Source organism: Pristiophorus japonicus, unplaced genomic scaffold (assembly GCF_044704955.1).
Source record: "Pristiophorus japonicus isolate sPriJap1 unplaced genomic scaffold, sPriJap1.hap1 HAP1_SCAFFOLD_109, whole genome shotgun sequence".
NCBI lineage: Eukaryota > Metazoa > Chordata > Chondrichthyes > Pristiophoridae > Pristiophorus > Pristiophorus japonicus.
The window spans coordinates 1,785,337-1,803,763 of NW_027250745.1; the positions used below are offsets into that span (position 1 = coordinate 1,785,337).

The 18,427-nt window shown below is 42.1% G+C and overlaps 1 non-coding gene across 1 annotated transcript; it reads left to right on the plus strand.

The window, feature by feature from the left end:
* Window positions 1–5,328: 5,328 nt before the first annotated feature.
* trnav-aac (transfer RNA valine (anticodon AAC)) lies at window positions 5,329–5,401 on the plus strand. The gene has a single exon. It is a non-coding gene; the product is annotated as a tRNA-Val (tRNA).
* The last annotated feature ends 13,026 nt before the right edge of the window (window positions 5,402–18,427 follow it).

An 18,427-nucleotide genomic window follows, 5' to 3' on the forward strand; every position in this document is an offset into this window, starting at 1 on the left:
TGCACCACTGCTCAAGCCACGTATTCATCTGCGCTATCCTGCGATTCCTACTCCTACTGGCACGTGGCACTGGTAGCAATCCCGACATTACTACTTTTGAGGTCCCACTTTTTAATTTAGCTCCGAGCTGCTTAAATTCGTCTCGTAAGACCTCAACCCTTTTTTTACCTATGTCTTTGGTACCAATGTGCACCACGACATCTGGCTGTTCTCCCACCCTTTTTAGAATGTCCTGCACCCACTCCGAGACATCCTTGACACTTGCACCAGGGAGGCAACATACCATCCTGAAGTATTGGTTGCGGCCGCAGAAACGCCTGCCTATTCCCCTTACAATTGAATCCCCTATCACTATCGCTCTCACACTCTTTTTTGCTGCCCTCCTGTGCAACAGAGCCAGCCACGGTGCCATGAACTTGGCTGCTGCACCCCTCCCCTGGTGAGTCATTCCGCTCAACAATACTCAAAGCAGTGCATCATTTTTACAGTGGGGTGACCGCAGGGGGCCCCTGCACTACCTTCCTTGCACTACTCTTCCTGCTGGTCTTCCATTTCCTAGCTGGCTGCGAACCCTTCACCTGCGGTAAGACCAAATCGTTACACGTGCTACGCACGTCATTCTGAGCATCGTGGATGCTCCAAAGTGAATCCACCCTCAGCTCCAATTCCGCAACGCGGTCCGTCAGGAGCTGAAGGCGGATACACATCCCACCTGAAGTGTCCCTGAGTTCCCACATGGTACAGGAGGAGCATATCACGTGACCGAGCTCTCCTGCCATGAAGTAACCCTTAGATTAACTTAAATTGGTGAAAACACTGTTATCATTTTACTTACTGATATTAAAAAGAAAAAGAAAAGCTACTTACCAATCACCAGCCAATCACTTACCCCTTTGGCTGTGACATCACATTTTCATTCCTTTCTACTTCTTTGCTCCTCTACACTTCTCAATGACCTCGAGTTGATGTGTATTCCCTTTCGTTGTTCGCCCTCCACAGATGCACAATCTCACACGTCTCTGGATTAAATTCCATTTGCCACTGTTCTGCCACCTTAAAAGTTGATTGATATCTTCCTGCAGTCTCCAGCTTTCTTCTTCATTATCAGCAACACAGCCAATTGAAGACTTCTTAATCATAACCCCTATATTGAAGTTTAGATCATTGAAAAATACCACAAAAAGCAATGGACCTAGCACTGAAACTGCGGAATCCCATTAGAAACATCCTTCCAGTCACAAAATCACCCATCAAACATTAACCTATGCTTCCTGCGTCTGAACCAATTTTTGATCCAATTTGCCACTTCGCCCTGGATCCCATGGGATTTTACTTTCATCACCAGTCTGCCATGTGGGACCTTAGCGAAAGCATTAATAAAATCGATATACACTGCATCGTCTGCACTACTGATCGACCCTCCTGGTGACCTCCTCCAAAAATGCATTCAAGTTAGTCAAACGCGACCATTCCTTAAAAAAATCGTGCGGACTGTCCTGATTAACCAGTGCAATTCAAAATGTAGAGAATGTATCATCGTTAAATGATATCCTGCTTTCACGGGAAAACATCATTAATTAACTGATGATCTTCATTTGCACAACTAAAGAAATGTTAACCGAAAGAGAGTCCTCAATAAAATAATTTGTCTGTGCTCTACAATTTACCTCTTAAACCATTTTAGACACTGTGCTTTAGTGCACTGCTTCAAAATGTTCATTGCTGTTAACAATACATGAGACTGGGGATACAGTGAGGTAGACTGTAGAGCAAGGGAGTGGTTATTGTGAAACAGCAAAGTAAATATACATTCTGGAAATATAACATCGAGAAGAAATATGACGCCAAAATCTAGAAGGATGATTAAATGCTGATTGCCTTTCAGCAAAAAATTCCTTTCCCAAAGATTTCTCTGACCGAAACTTTACAAAACAAAAATAATGCTTTTTAAAACCATTAAACCCGAATGTTCGCGCACCGAATCTTCGGAATCAGATGCCTCGAGCTCTGCCGACTCAATCCATGTCGCTTTGCAATATTCTGCTTCCATGCATTCTATTAAATGTGCAACTAACTTACAGAATCACGGAATTAGGGAATAGTTACAGTATGGAAGAACCACATTCGGCCCGTCGAGCCCATGCCAACTCTCAACTAGTTCCACCCGCCCTGTCATTTTCCCGCAGCTATGTATTTTTTTCCTTCAGATCCTTATGCAACTGCCTTTTGAAAGGTAAGGTTAAATGAGCCTCCACCGTTCTTCAAAGCATTGTATTTCAGATTCAAACTGCTTGCTGCGAAATGGCCACCTTCAGTTCCTATCGATAAAGTCTGACAAACACGGGATCAATTGCTGCTACACTCACAACCTTCTGAAATAAAGCACCTTCTTTCGATTCTCGGAACGCAAGCCCCTGGAGTGTCGTCCAGCTGTTGAGGTTAAAGCTCTGGTTATGTTCCCAAGACGGCTTTTGCCATAGCGTTTCCGTAGTGCGGCGGTTATCATGTTCGCCTAACACGTGAAAGATCCCAGGTTCAAAACCGGACGGAAAAATTTTGCAAACTTGTTCAATTAATGATCAGAAAAAAATTGAATAATTCATATTCGTGGTTACAGAGTGCAGTGTATCATGACGTTGTTGCATTTGTTGATTTCTCTGTACAATTCTGTACAAACTGAAACTCTGCACAGTGTTTCTCACTCACTCCCGTTTCCAGCCCTGACATTGGAGAAACGCCATTTCAAAAGTGTACATTCCGTGCCTTTAGTTCAGCTCTGAGAGATTATTAAAGGAACCAGCCACACCGCCTCGTTTCACAACAGAAAATCAAAGCCACAAACAAACCGACCGACAAATCGCTCTTCCCCAGCTCCTGAGTGAGTGAAGGCAGGACAAGCCCCAACATTCCGGTCCCGCATCTCCAATCAACCACTGCAGGCGGAAAGCGACGAATGCAGCATTAGCATTGGTTTACCGCCTATCACTGGGCGATAACATGCCACGGTTCAAGCTAAAGCTTCCCGTGCACCGAACAGCAGCCTCATAAGACTCTTCACCTCAGGTTCCTGAGTTCGAGCTCCAGCTTGCATGAACATGTTTACACTGGAAACACTATGAATTAGCTGATCGCCTCGTTTTGCATCTTGAAAGTAATGCTAACCTATAATTATACAATCATAGAAGATTACACCATGGAAGGAGTGCTTTTCGGCCCATCGTATCTGCACCGGCGAACAAATGTCCAGTTTTAGGTGTGTAACCCTGCACCTTACGGCATTTCAAGTGCACATCCAAGTACTTTATAAATGTGGTGAGGGTTTCTACCGCTACCACACTTTCAGGCAGTGAGTTCCAGACCCCGACAAACATCTGCATGAAGAATGTTCCCTTCAAATCCCCTTTAACACTTATACGAATGACTTTTAATTTATGCCCCCTGGTTGTTGACCACTCACCGATGGCAATTAGGCCTTTTTAATCAACAATATTTAGGACCCTCCTAATTTTAAACACCACAATGCTGTCGGTCATCAGCCTCCTCTGTTCCAACGAAACCAAAGCGAGCCTATCTAATCTCCTCATAGTAAAGTTGCTCCACTCCCGGCAACATTCCACAGAAATCTTCTCCATACCCTCTTCAGTGCAATCACGTCCTTTCTTCAATACGGTGACCAGAACTGCACGCAGTACTCCAGCAGTAGGCTAACACGAATGTTGCACATTTCAGACATAACCCACTTGTTCTTCGATTCCATGCCTCTGCCAATAAATGCAACCATTCGGTCTACCTTCTTAATCAACTTATTCAAATAGCCAGCTACATTCAGGGATCTGTGGACATGCATTGACAGTTCCCTTTGCTCCTCTACACTTCTGAATGTCCACAGTCGATGTCTATTCCCTTTCGTTGTTAGCCCTCCACAAATTCACAATCTCACACCTCTCTGGATTAAATTTAATTTGCCACTGTTCTGCCCAACTTATCACTTGATTGTTATCTTCCTGCAGTCTCCAGCTTTCTTCTTCATTATCACCCACACTGCCTATTTTACTATCATCTGAAAACTTCTGAATCATAACCCTTTTATTGAAGTTTTGATCATTGGAAAATAACACAAAAAGCAATGGACCTAGCACTGAAAACTGCGGAACCCCACTGAAAATATCATTCCACTCAAAAAACACCCATCAAACATTAACCTTTGCTTCCTGCATCTGAACCAATTTTGAATCCAATTTGCTACTTCGCCCTGGATCACATAGGCTTTTACATTCATCACCAGTCTGCCATGTAGGACCTTAGCGAAAGCATTAAGAAAATCCATATACACGACATCGTATGCACTACTGATCGACCCTCCTGGTGAACTCCTCCAAAAATGCATTCAAGTTAGTCAAACGCGACCATTCCTTAAAACAATCGTGCGGACTGTCCTGATTAACCTGTGCCTTTCGAAATGTAGAGAATGTATCATCGTTAAATGTTATTAACTGATGATCTTCATTTGCACAACTAAAGAAATGTTACCTGAAGGATAGTCCTCAATAAAATCATTTCTCTGTGCTCTGCAATTTACCTCTTAAAACATTTTAGACACTGTGCTTTAGTTGTCTGCTTCAAAATGTCATTGCTGTTAACAATACATGAGACTGGGGATACAGTGAGAAGGACTGTAGAGCAAGGGACCGGTTATTGTGAAACAGCAAAGAAAATATACATTCTGCAAGAATAACATCGAGAAGACACACAAACATTTATCTGACCGAAAATTCACAAAACAAAAATGATGCTTTTAAAGTCATTAAACCCGACTTTTCGCGCGCCCGAATCTTCTGAATCAGATGCCTCTTGTGGTGCCGACTCAATCCATTTCCCTTTGCATTATTCAACTTCCACGCACACTGTTAACTGTGCCACTAACTTATAGAATCACAGAATAAGGGAATGGTTACAGCACGGAAAAAGTCAATTCGGCCCGTCGAGTCCATGCCAACTCTCAACTAGTCCCACACCCCCGTTAGTTACCCACAGCTGTGCAATTTTATTCCTTCGGATATTATCCAACTCCATTTTCAAAGATAAGATTGAGTCTGCCTCCACCGCCCTTTCAAGTAGTGTATTCCAGATTCTAACCACTTCCTGAGGAATGGCCACTCTTGTTACTATGTATAAAGTCTGAGAAACACAGGATCAATTCCTGCCACACTCAAAACCTTGCTAAATAAAGCACCGTAATTCAATTCTCATTCCGGAAGCTCGTGAAGTGTCGGCCAGCTGTTGAGCTTAAAGCTCTGGTTATGTTCCCAACACTGGTGCTACCATAGCGTTTCCGTAGTGTAGTGGTTATCACATTCGCCTAACACGCTAAAGGTTCGTGGTTCGAAACCGGGCGGAAACATTTTGCAAACGTGTTTCATTAATGATTGTAACAAATTGAATAATTCATATTTGTGGTTCAATATGAACAGAATGCAGTGTCTCATGACGCTGTTGCATTTGCTGATTTCTCTGCACAGTTATGCACACACTCAAGTTGTGCACAGTGTTTCTCACTCCCTCCCGTTGGCAGCCCTGACGGTGGAGAAACCTCATCTCAAAACTGCACATTCCATGCATTCAGTTCAGCTGTGAGAGATTATTAAATTAGTGCAGATATGTTAGCTGAACATTCAGGCTTGGATGGTTTTTAGGTAGGAGAGAGATGGGGAAAAACGAGGGGTGGGGATAGGTCGCAGTGTTGATTAAAAAAACAATTGCATCATAGGAGAGTTACTGTGCATGATGGATGATCAATTCAAGACATATGGGATGAATTGAACAACATAACAACGGCGATCATACTGCTGGCAGTGTAATATAGACTCCCAAACAGCCAGAATGAGAGAGATGAGCAACATTGTTGGCAAAGTTATAGGGGAGGAATAGAAGTCGTTTTCAACTACAATAATTTTAACTGGGAAATAATTTGTGCGAAACACATAGAGGGACGGAATTCGTACAATCCATTCAGGAGATCATTATTAGAACATAAGAACATAACATAGCCATTATATTGCAAGCCAAAGAAGGGAGGGGGCGATTCTGATTTAGTTTGATCTAATGAAGATGAGTGGGTGGAAGGGGTATCAGTGGGAGAGTATTTTGGTACGAATGATCATAATTCAGTTAGATTTAGTGTAGTTCTGGAAAAATACAAATTTAGACACGGAATAAATAATCTCTTTTGGGGAAAAGCCAATTCTGTTAAGCAGAGATAGGATTTAGCCATTGTTGACTGGAAAGAGATACTTGAAGGCAAAACTGTGTCAGAGCATTGGAGACATTCAAGGAGCAGATCCTCAGGGTTCAGAGCAAGTACGTTCCCTTAAAGAAAGAGGGTGGGACTAGCAATTCCAAAGCCGCCCTGGATGCCAAGTGGCTTACAGGGTGGAATAAAAGAAAATATGGGGGCTTATGCCATAGCGATGCATCAATGCATCAGAAACTCTAGAAGATTATAGGAAGTGCAAAGGTGAAATTAAAAAGGAAATTATTAAAGCAAAGTGAGAGCATGAAAATATTTTTCAAGTACATTAAAAGAAAACCCAAAAATTTATGAATACATTAAGAGCAAGAGGATACCTAAAGAAAGAATAGGGTTCAGTAGAGACCGTAAAGTAATCTATGAGTGGAAATGGAATATAAATTGATGGATCATCATGAATACTTTCCATCTGTTTTCACAGAAGTGTGCGGCGATGCAGACGTTGCAATTGGGGAGGAGGAACTTGAAATATTAAGTTAAATGTACATAGTAATCGAGGAAGTATTATGGGGTTTAACAGCTTTGAAAGTGGAAAAATCCACAGAGCCACATGAAATGTACTCAGGCTGTTAAGAGAAGCAAAAGAGGAAATAGCAGAGGGTCTGACAATCATAATACTCTGGCTGCAGTTGTGGTGCCAGAGGACTGGAGGACTGCTAAGTCGTATCTTTGTTGAAAAAGGGAGAAAGGGATCGATGATCAATTACAGACCAATCAGCCTAACCTCGGTTGTGGTAAGATTATTAGAAAAATGTTTGAGGAACAGGATAAATATTCATTACAAAGGCTCGGTTTGATCAAGCACAGTCAGCATAGATGTTTTCAGGGAAGGTCGTGTGTGACGAAATTGATTACATTTTCTGACAAGGATTGTCCGTAAGGGTAGTGCATTTTATGTAGTGTATATGGATCTTATCAAGGCTTTTGACAAGGTTACTTATGGCAGAATGCTCACTAACGTAAAAGCCCTTGGAATCCAATGCAAATTGGCAAGGTGGATCCAAAATTTTCCTGGAGGCAGGAAGCAAAGAGAAATAGATGTTTTCATAACTGGAAGGCTGTTCGAGTGGGGATCCTCTTGGCTCAGTAGAAGGTACATCGCTTTTTGTGGTATATATCAATGATGTATACCTGAATGAAGGGGGTATGATTAAAAAGATTTTAGATGACACAACCATTGGCTGTGTGGATGATAATGAAGAAGAAATATCCTGAATGCAGCTAGGTATCAATGAACTGTTCACCTGAGCAAAATTATGGTGAATGAAATTTAATACGGAGAAGTATTATGTTATGTATTTGGGGATGGTTATACAATACAAAGGAATACACATTAAATGGTAGGGCAGTGAGAAGTGTACAGTAACATAGGGAATGTTGAATGCATATCCACATTCCCATGAATGTAGCAGCACAGGCAGAAAAGGGCGTAAAGAAGGTATCCGAAATTCTTTCCTTAATTACCCGAGGCTTAGACTACAAGAGCAGGGAAGTTATTCTTGAACTGTGGAAAGCACTAGGCAGGTCACAGATAGAGTACTGCGTGAAGTTCTGGTCACCATATTACAATAAACACGTGATTGCACGAGACAGGGTATTTAGGAGATTTACCAAGATGTGGCCTGGAATGGAGAATTCAAGCTATGGGGAAAGATTAGACACGCTGGGTTTATTTTCTCCAGAACGCAGCAGGCTGAGGGGAGAACTTTTAAGTTGTTTAATTATGTGGTGCCGAGATAAAGGGGAGAGGAAGGACCTTTTTCCCTTATCAGAGGCAGTCAGCAACCAGGAGGCCTAGCTTTAAATTAATTGGTAGGAGGTTTAGAGCGGAGTGAGAGGAAATTTCTTCACACAGATATTGGTGGCGCCGATTGGGGGAGGGGGGCTTGGAACGCATTGCCTGAAAGGATGGTAGGTGCAAAAATGGTCACCATATTTAAAAATACTTTGATGTCTATCTGAAGTGCCGTAACCTACAGGGCTATGGACCAAGAGTTGGAAAGTGGGATTAGGCTGGATAGCTCTTTATTGGACAGTGCAAACACGACGGGCAGAAATGGCCTCCTTCTGTGCTGTAAATTTCTGTGATTTCATGATTCGATGAATGAAAAAGTGGACGTGAAACAGCTCACTGAAGGTAAATCAGTGTCAGAGCAACGGGAGGTATTCAAGAAGGAGATACAAGTTCAGTGTCAACATTTTCCTGGAAAGAAAAACTGCAACATCTGCCAAATCTAGAGCCGCCTAGATAATAAGTTGCATACAGTGAAAGATAAGGGTAAGAGAGGAAGCTTATATCAGCAACCGAGATCCCAGTACTGCAGTAAGCCTCGAGGTGAAATTAAAAATGAATTTTGGAAAGAAAAGAGAAAACATGAAAAATACTTGCACGTTGAATCAAAGAAACACGGAGATATTTCACAATTGCATAAATAACAATAGGATAACGAATGGCAGAATAGGGCATTTAGCGACCAAAATGGTAATCTATGTGTGGATGTGGTGTATGTGGTAATGGTACTCAACAAAAGTATTGCAGCGGTTTAATAAAGGAGAGCGACGATGCTCGCGTTAAAGGTAAGGAAGAAGGGAATGTAATATTGGATGGGATAAACATAGTAAGGAAGCAATGATTGAGGGGTTTGGCATCTACGAATGTAAATAAATCTCCAGGACGCAATGAAATATATCCTAGGCTATTAAAAGAAGGAAGTGGCAAAATTGTGGAGGCTCTAACCATCATTTGAGCAACCTCCCTAGGTGCAGGAGAAGTAAAAAAATATTGCTAACTGCTAACGTTGTATCATTATTTAAAAAGGGATAAAGTGAAACAGCGAATAATTAAAGACAGTTACTGTCATCCTGGTTGTGGGGAAATTTTTGGAATCAACGCTGAGCGACAGTACAAACCTTCATTTTGAAAGGCATTGATTCAAATGAACAGTCAACATCGAATTGTTGAGGGAAGGTCGTGTCTGACATATTTCATTGAATTGTTTGATGAGGTTACATAGAGGTCCACAAGGATTTTAAAAAGACTTTTTACAAAGTTTCACACTCCAGGCTGATCAATTAAGCTAAAGACCATGGGATTTAAGGGAGTGTTGCAAATCGGATCGAAAATTGGCTCAGTGGCTGAAAGAAAAAGGTTGATGCGATAGGAAGGCTGTTTCCAATGGGGTTTGTACGGTTCAGTGCTCAGTCCCTGGTTTTCTGTAGTTCACATTAATGATTGAGACATAAATGTAGGGAGCATGGTAAAAAGGTTCACAAATGATAAAAAAATTGTCTGTGTGTTTGACAGTGAGGAAGGAAGTTTAGACAGCAGGAAAATATCGATTGATCAGTCATGTGGGTAGAAAAGAGAAATATGGCAATCAATCCAGGGAAGTGTGAGCTTATACAATCGGGGAGGTGCAACAAGGCAAGCGAATTCACACAAAATAGCAGGATACTAAGATTTATTCAAGAACAAAGGGACCTTCGAGTGTGTGCCCTCAGATCCTTAAATTTGGAGGACAGGTCGATTATTTAGTTCAAAAGGCATATGGAATCCTTTACTTTATGAGCCGAGGGATATAATGTAAGAGCAGGGAAGTTATGGAACAACTGCAAAACAATTGTTAAGGCGCAGCTAGAGTATTGCTGCAGTTCTGCTCACGAGATTACAGGAAATATTTGATTGCACTCGAGAGGGCACAGTGGACATTACGAGGATGTTGCATAGACTGGAAAATTGAAGCTATGAGGAAAGATTGGCTGAACTATGTTTTATTTTAATTGGAATTGACGAGGCAGTTGGAAGATTGAATTGAGGTGCATGAAATACGAGGGCTCTAGATAGAATGGGTAGCAAGGACATTAGAAAGAACATTTGCCTTAGGTGTGTGGTCAAAAACCAGACGCATCGAAGCAAAGTAGTTGGTATCATGATTACAGAGGAGATAAGGGGAATAAATTTATCCAAGTGATGATGGGTGTCTGGACCTCACTAGCTGAAAGGATGGTAGACGCAGAAACCCTCACCATTATTTATAACGTACTTGGAAGTGCACTTAAAGAACCGTATCCAACAGGCCTACGGTCCTCGTGTTGGAGGTCGGGTTAGGCTGGTTAGCTATTTGTCGGCGGGCAGAGACACAATGGGACAAATGGCTTCCCTCAGTGTTGTATTATTTCTATTATTCTATGAGGAGAAAGAGTTAGAATGGTTCAGAGATTTCGTAAGGAAATTCTAGAGCTAAGAGCCCAGGCTGCTGAAGATACTGCCACGAATGGTTGAGTGATTATAATCACCGGCGCTCAACGAGACAGGATTAGAGGAGTGAAGATTTGTCAGGGATTTATGGAGCTGGAGGAGCAGACAGAGATAGGGAGGGGCGAGGAAATGGAGCGGTTTGAAAGCAAGGATGAGATTTTATAATCGATGAGTTGCTGAACCGGGAGTGAATGTAGGTCAGTGAGCACAGGGGCGATGGGTGAACGGGCTTGGTGCCAGTTAGTACACAGGCTGTCTATTTTCTGGATGAGCACAAGTTTTCATAGTGTAGAACGTTGGTGGCCACCCAGGAGTGCATTGGAATAGTCCAGTCCAGGCAACAAATGTATGGATAAGGATTTCAGCAGCAGACGCGCTGAGGCAAGGGTTGAGATGGCTGATGTTATGCACGTGGGATACTCCATAACTCAGAAGTAAAAGGTTGGCAGCCACGAGGAAGGATTTGGTTGCATGCAGTCAGTGGTATAGTTTAATGGACTGTAATTTACGTTATGGGATTGAGGAGGATTTGGAAGGAATTCAAGAAGCAAAGAACCTTCCTGACGGCAGCAGAAAAGCAGTCGAGGAGGAAGTGCACGGAATGGAGTTTAACTTTGGAATTCTCGTTTCTCAATAAGTGAACGGTTCACAGCCGTTGTTTTGTTTGCAGTGCAAGGGATGTGTACAGTTGGGGTCTCATAGCCTCAGGAAGGATAGAGAGGGAGAAAGGAAGGTTCACCAGACTGATTCCTGGAATGTTGCGATAGTTCGATGAGAAGAAATTGAGTAGACTAGGAAAATATTCGATCGAATTTAGAATAATGTGAGGTGAACTCAATGAAATATACGGCATTCTTAGAGTACTTGACAACACAAATGCAAAGAGGACGTTTACTCTGTCATGGGAGTCTAGAACCAGCGGGCACTGTCTCAGAATAAAAGATCTGCTCTTTAGGACAGAAATGAGGATAAACGTTTACAATCAGAGGGTGGTGAATATTTTGAATTATTTACCCCAGAGGGCTGTGGAGGGTCACTCTTTGAGTATACACATGACAGCGGTCGATAGATTAAGGAAAATTAAGGGCATTAAGGGATATGGGACAGTGCAGGAATGTAGATTTGAGGTTGAAAATCAGCCATAATATCATTGAATATCGCAGCAAAATCGAGGGGCCGAATGGCTGGCTCCTGCTCCTAATTCTTCTGTCTTTCTGAAAGAAGTGGAAATAAAAACTGACACAGTGTTTAATCATTAATTGTTCCCATTAGTCTCACACTTCATCCTTGCTCAGCCTGGACCATGGCCCACGAGCGAACATCAGGTCATCGTTACCAAGAAGGTCACTGATCTCAGCTCCTCTGGGCATCTTCCCACACGGCCGCTAACCTCATCGTTCCCCAACCCGCGCAGCCAAATACAACAATCGCTTCAGCCTGTTCGCGACCCATGGAACTGATGTCTCCCTGTCTCAGCTCTATTTTTCTCGCCTTGTCTTACCTGTTCCCACCTCCTGGGACATTTGGAATAGCGTGATGCAATAATGCAGAGACAGCATGGATTTCTGAAAGGGAAATCATGCTTACCATTTTTCAGGAGTTCTTTGAGGATGTAACGAGCAGATGGATCAGGAGGAACCACTGCACGTGCTGTAATTATATTTCTAGAAGGCATTCGATAAGCTGCCACATAATAGTTTGCTGTTCAAGATAGAAGTTCATAGATTTGGCGGTAATGTATTATCATTGGCTAAATAACAAAAAAACAGAGAGTCGGAATAAATGGGACCTTGTACGGTTGGCAAAGCCGCCGAGTGGGGTGCCGTAGGGTCAGGGTACTGAGTCTTCAACTATTTACAGTCTGTATTAATGACTTATATGAAGAGACCGAGTGTAATTTAGCCAAGTTTGCTGATGATACCAAGATGGTATGGAACGCAAATTGTGAGGAGGATATAAAACATCTGCAAAGGGAGATAGACAGGCTAATGAGTGGGCAAACCTTTGGCAGGCGGCGAATCATGTGGGATATTGTGAGATTATCCAATTTGACAGAAATACTAGGTAAGCAAATTATAATTTAATTTGAGAAAAATTGCAACCTGCTACAATACAGAGAGACCTGGGGAGCTGTGTGCATGAAACACAAAAAGTCAGTATTCAGGTACAGCAATTAATCAGGAGCGCAAATGATTTGTTGGCCTTTATTGCAAGAAGGATGAAGTATAAAAGCAGAGAAGTCCCGGTACACATATGCAGGGTATTAGTGAGGCTACCCCAGGAGTACTGCATAGTGTTTTGGTATCCTTAGTTACACAGATAGACTTGCATTGGAGGCTGTACAGAGAAGGTTCACCAGAATGATTTCGGAGATGAGAACGTTGACTTATGAAGATAGGCTGAGTAGGTTGGACCTATACTGAAAGCAGTTCAGAATAATGAGAGGTGTTGATATTGAAATTTGTAAGAAAATGAGAGGGCTCGAAAAGGTGATGCAGAGAGGATATTTCCACTCATCGGGGAAACTAAAACGAGGGGACATAGTCTCAGAATAAAGAACCTCCCACTTAAAACTGAGATTAATGTTTTTTTCCTGAGAGAGTTGTAAATCTAAGGAATTTTCTGATCGAGAGAACTGTGAAGGTTTGGTCATCATATATATTTTTGAGCGATAAGAGGGCAAAGGCTTACCGTGTGCGTGATGGGAAGTGCAGCTTGGTCCATGACCAGATGAGCCATGATCAAACACATTGACAGAATGGGCTCGAGGGGCCAAATGGCCTACTTCTTCTCGTATTTTTTATGTTCTTATGGTAAAAAACGATAATTTGATATCGAGCCACATCAGGAGATATTAGAATAGATGAGCAAAAGCTTTGTCACAGAGCTAGGTTTCAAAGCGTCCTAAAGTAGTGAAATAGGTGGAGAGGTTTAGCTAGGAATTCCAGAGATTAGGGCTCAGGCAGCTGAAGGGATGACCAGCGATTGTTGAACGATTATAATCAGGGATACTCAAGATGGCAGAATTAGAAGAGTGCCTATATCTTCAGTGGTTATGGGGATGGAGGATATTAATGACATTGGGAGGGGCGAGGCCATGACGAGATGTGAAAACAACAATGAGAATTTTGAAATCAAAGCATTGCTTCAGCGCCAGCCAATATCGGTGAGCGACCATCAGGTGCTGGGTGAATGGGATTGATGCGAGTTTTGGGACAGAGATTTTTGGGACAACCTCAACTTTAGATAGGGTAGATCGTGGGAGGCCAGTAAGGAGTGCGTTGGAGTTGACAAGTCAGAAATAACGAAGGCATGGTCAGGATTTCAGCAGCTGATGGGTGACGGTAGCGGAGGTGTCGGGTGATGTTACGGATGGGGGACAATCCTTAAGGAGACAGCTCGGGAGCAAAAATTTGGCACTGACTGGGGAGTGAGTTGATGAAATGCCATCTGCGGCTTAGATTAAGAGCCTCAGCTGTGGATTAATTGAATTGAATTAGGAGGTTTTACGTGGAGGTCAAGATTAAAAGAAATAGCCCAAGGGCAGTAGAAAAGCAGGAAAGGAAGCGGTGAGGAAACGCTTTGATTGTGGTTCGATTTTCGAACTTCTCGTATTTCTATCAGTGAATGGTTCACATCCGCTGTTGGAGTGTACATAATGGAACTGAAATAAATACAATCAGGGGCGTTAATCTATCATTATCGTCATTACATGAATGTTAATTGCAGATACGATGTGACTTAAATAACAAGGTGTGTGATTCTTGTGCAAATATGAATATTATCAAAAGTTTGCAGGTTCGAGTCTTGCCCTAGATGCGCTAGTTAATTACATTTTAACTTTATAAAACCAAACCACAAGTCAAATCATGAGGTTGATGAATGGTTGATGAATAGCGGTGTACATAAAATGAGATATTTCACAACTCTCAAGAAAAATATAATTCCACTGAGGAGGAAACGGCGAAAGCGAAACGATAGCCTTCCATGTCCAACTAATGAAATAAAGGACGGTATCAAATTCGAAATAAGGACATCAATATGGCCAAAACTAGTGGGAGGCAGAAGATTGGAAAGCGTTTAAAAGCAAGAAAGAATTACAAAAAAATGATTAAGAATGGGAAGATAAACTATGAAAGTATACTAACCCGAAATATAAAAACACATAGCAAGAGTTTCTATACGTATATATAAATGAAAGTTGTGGCTAGGCTAAATGTTGGTTCCGAAGTGGACGAGACCGGAGAATTAGTATTGGGAAAAAACGAGATGGCAGAAACTCTGAACAACATTGTGTTTTATTATTTAAGGTAGTGGACACTAATAATATGTCAACAATGGATAGTCAAGGGGCTATAGGGGGGAAGGAACTGAACACAATCAAAATCACTAACGTTGTGGCACTATGTAAGCTAATGGGACTAAAGGCAGAAAAGTCCTCTGCACCCTATGGCTTGCATCCTAGCGTCTTAAGGGAAGTAGCGGCAGGAATAGTGGATGAATTGGTTGCAATTTAAAAACAGTCCCTGGATCCTGTTATGGTCCCAGCAGATTGGTAAACAACAAATATAACACCCCTATTTAAAAAAGGAGGCCGATAAAAACGCAAATAACTATAGACCAGTTAGCCTAACTTCTGTGGATGGGAAGATGTTGAAGTCCATTATTAAATAAGAAGCAGCAGGAAATTTGGAGAAGCAAAATTAGGTCAGGCAGATTCAGCATGGATTCAAGCAGGGGAATTCCTTTTTGGCACATTGGCTAGAATTCTTTGAGTACGTAAGGAACAGGGTGGATGAAAGGGAACCAGTGGATGTGGTGTATCTGGACTTCTAGAAAGCCTTTCACAATTTGCGACGTAAAATATTACTGCACAAGATAACGTTTCACGTGCTAGGCGGTAATATAGTAGCATTGATAGAGGATAGCCTAATGAACAGAAAACGCAGAGTAGGAATAAATGGTTCATTCTCAGGATGGCAATCTGTAACCAGGGGGGTGCTGCACGGGTCAGTGCTGGGCTCAAACTATTTACAATCTATATTAACAACTTGGAGGAATGTAGCGAGTGTAACGTTGCTTAGTTTGCCAACGATACAAAGATGGGAGGAAAAGCATTGCATGAAGAGCACACAAAAAATCTGCAAAAGGAAATAGACAGGCTAAGTAAGTGGGCAGATGGAGTATAATGTTGGAAATTATGAGGGCAGCAAAAATTAAGAGCTATTTATTATTTAAATGTAGAATGTTTGCAAAGTGCTGCTGTACATGCGGAACTGGTGGTACTTGTGCATGAAACACAAAAAGCGTAGTGTGCAGGTACAGCAAGTGATCAGGAAGGCCAATGGAATCTTGGCCTTTCTTGCAAAGGCGATTGGAGTATAAAAGCTGGGATGTCATGCTACAGTAGTACAGCGTATTTGTGAGGCCACACCTGGATTAATGCGTGCAGTTTTGTTTTCCATATTTACGAAAGGATATACTCGTTTTGGAGGCAGTTCAGGTAAGTTTCAAAAGGTTGATTCCAGCGATGAGGAGTTTGACATATGTGGAAAATTTGAGTCGTGTGGGCCTCTACTCATTGGAATTCAGAAGAATGAGAGGTGAGCCTATCGAAACGTATGAGATTAAGTGGGGGCTTGGCAAGGTGGAAGCAGAGAGGATGTTTCCACTGATAGGGCAGACTAGATCGAGATGGCATAATCTTTGAATCAGAGGCCGCCCATTTAAAACTGAGGTGAGGAGAAATATCTTATTTCAGTGGGTAGTGCATCTGAGGCATTCGCTGCCTCAGAGAGCTGTGGAGGCTGTGTCATTGAATATATTTAATGCGGAGATAGACAGAATTTTGAGTGTTAATTGTTTAAAGGATTCTGGAGAGCGGGCAGGGAAGTGGAGCTGAGTCCATGAGCAGAGCACCCATGATCTTATTGAATGTCGGAGCTGGCTGGAGTGGCCAAATGAACTACTCCTGCCCTAATTTCTTATGTTCCTACGTTTTCATTTTGTTCATGGTCGAAAGAAACTTTGGAGTTCCTTCAGCATCAAACCACCGATTGCAACTCAGATAAACGCAGCGAGAGGTAGCTGCAGAATCGAGTCAGATAGCAGAATAGACAAGCGAGATGATTAGATCCAATACAGCCTCGGAATCCAAAGGCAGTGACAGGTAGCTGACTGAAATTAGTCAGTGAAGGCAAGCAAGTAAAGTTGTGGTTTGTCTCCGTGGCTTAAGTTGTCAAAGCACTTGTCTTATTAATGCAACAGTTTTGGGTTCAACCATCAATGCGGCCTAATTTATTTTCACTACCCACAATGGACGAAATTCTTCCCGCGTGAAAGGGTTTTTAAATATAACTACCACAGCTCCAGTTTCCATTCTGGATTGACACTCCAATCGCTGCAGGGTGTCGGTGGAATTCCACCGGTGCCATAATTTATGGTGAGGCTAATTTTTGCTTGATCAATATAATCCAGCAGTGCTGTTTAAGACTGTGTTTTTGTCAAAACAGACTTGCAGTAACTGATGTAGGGTACCGTGATCGTATTAATAGTTAGTACTCTCCGGTGTGTCTGCAGCAACCTCGGTTCAAATCCGAGTTATGGTACAGTTTACATTTTATCTTTTGTCCTCTCCGGCAACTGTTGATAGAACACAGCAGCACATCAATCTTTATTTTCTTAAACACGTATTATTTTTTTGCCAGTAGAAACATGTATACTCTTTCAAACGGGCCTGTTTTCTCAGCTTTTACTGCCTTCCAGAAACAATAGTTCTTTCCTGAAAATGCTCCCTTCAATAACTGTAATGGCGGCAGCAGTGGCTGCGTGGGTTAATGGAAAAGGCGCCTGACTTCAATACCAAAGAAGTTCTGTCGTGGGCATTGAATTCCCCAACTCAATCGTTTATTTTTCTCTGCATTGAAACTGCTTCACTACATAACAGTTCTGGCGCTGCCTCACCTTACGTAAGAAAAGGCCTTTTACTGACAGACGCCAGTTGTATTCTTTCAACATTGTTGCAAATTGGTGCATGGGCACGACAAGCGTTGAGTTCCGTTTTTCGCGAGAGATTGCTGTTTGGATGCAAAAATCAGAAAGCTGAGAGACTGATTACACTCTTGCAGCAAAACATGGTGGCCGACTGGTTCAGGCAAAGGTCTGCTAATAGCTTGTGCGCTAATGCGCGGATGCGAATATAATCCTCGTTATTATTGGCTTCAACATTTAATGCTTCAGTTTCTTTTGTTCATCGCTTAAGCTTAATGCCAAATTCACCTGTTGCTCCAACTATGCTATACTCAGCTCATGTCATTTCACAAATTACTAATATTTACATTGAAAGGAAAAAAAATTGTAGGATTATGGGGATTGGGACTAATTTGATAACTCTCTCATGGACACAGCACAGGCAGGCTGGGCTTTAAATTTAAATCTTTACCGACAGAATATGAGATTTGAATACGTAATGAGTTGCATTGTTTTATTTTTCGGAGGCTCGTTGGTCGACCGATTTGATTCTCGCTTTGGGATTTTCAGCTTTGAAATGCGACAGATCCTGGATGCAATTCCTTGACTATTGTCTCAAGGGTTGAGTCAAAAATCACATTTTCACAGCCGAAAGGCACTGCAGAAAGATTAATAATTTAAATTAAAATGTATGAATTTGCACGTATTTTGTACATCGTCCGAAATCACACAGCTTCACAGGAGCAACGTTAAAACCAACCAATTGAGTAAAATTATTGGATTCCGGGTGTCTGCGGCTCTGTGTCTCATTGGATGTGTTACACACGTGGGGGTTGTGAAGAGGCAGAGCATGATGAGCAGAAGGTCAAAGAGCGGGAGCAGAGACGATCGGC